This window comes from Schistocerca serialis, chromosome 9 (genome assembly GCF_023864345.2).
Source record: "Schistocerca serialis cubense isolate TAMUIC-IGC-003099 chromosome 9, iqSchSeri2.2, whole genome shotgun sequence".
NCBI lineage: Eukaryota > Metazoa > Arthropoda > Insecta > Orthoptera > Acrididae > Schistocerca > Schistocerca serialis.
The window spans coordinates 503,836,569-503,837,648 of NC_064646.1; the positions used below are offsets into that span (position 1 = coordinate 503,836,569).

The 1,080-nt window shown below is 42.4% G+C and overlaps 1 non-coding gene across 1 annotated transcript; it reads right to left on the bottom strand.

Annotated features, from left to right (window-relative positions):
• Positions 1-233: 233 nt before the first annotated feature.
• Positions 234-308, bottom strand: Trnat-ugu (transfer RNA threonine (anticodon UGU)). The gene has a single exon. It is a non-coding gene; the product is annotated as a tRNA-Thr (tRNA).
• Positions 309-1,080: the final 772 nt, after the last annotated feature.

Below are 1,080 nucleotides of genomic sequence, written 5' to 3' on the forward strand. Positions count from 1 at the left end.
CTCCAACAGGGCAGGACCAGAAGGCAAACAATTACAAACAATTTCCATGAAGCCTCAGCATGGGAGCCGATTTATTAGAAAACGAAATAGCCTCCACATTGTACAAACCAATCGAACTATCCTCTACTCATAGAATCTCCTCTAATGACTGTTATGTTGAAATGATAATTAAATGGACACCCTAGCTGCAAACAGACGTTGATGTACTTCATTGGGGACATGTTGAAAATGTGTGCCCCGACCGGGACTCGAACCCGGGATCTCCTGCTTACATGGCAGACGCTCTATCCATCTGAGCCACCGCAGGCACAGAGGATAGTGCGTCTGCAGGGACTTATCCCTTGCACGCTCCCCGTGAGATCCACGTTCCCAGCATGTCCACACCACTACATTCGTAGTGCGCCTAATAGATGTCTGCCCATCATACTCATTACTCGTGGCAGATTAATCTACCAAGTCCCATACAAATATATATATATATATATATATATATATATATATATATATATATATATATATATATATATATGACAACATCTGCTGCTGACAAGAAGAAGAATACTATTAAATCTGTCGCTGCACATTCACTACTAGATGGACCCGCTGTCTTTTGTGGATGTAGACTGAACTTCAGCATTGATCTGAATGATACTTTTTCGCATGGTAATGGTTGGCTAACTGTCGCAATTGTACGAGGTGGTACAGGAGTACCCAATGTATCAGGACTTGAAAGCTTCGTCGACCGTGATGTCATAGCCTATCGCACATATCACGTTTGTGAATATATATATATATAAATCTTGGCTTGTTTGTCAGCTTCATAAAACATTTTCAACACGTCCCCAATGAAGTACATCAACGCCTGTTTGCAGCTAGGGTGTCCATTTAATTATCATTTCATTTCTAGCAAAGCTGCATGGACATCCACGGTAACTGTTCTTTCGGGAACGGATACTACCCTCATATACTGTTATGTTGGCCTGGTAGACAACCGAGGCTCCCTCACAAGGGAGCACTGGGAGAGCAATCCTTTGCTTTGTATATCGTGAGACGATCCAATCAGCAACTAGGAATCTCTCT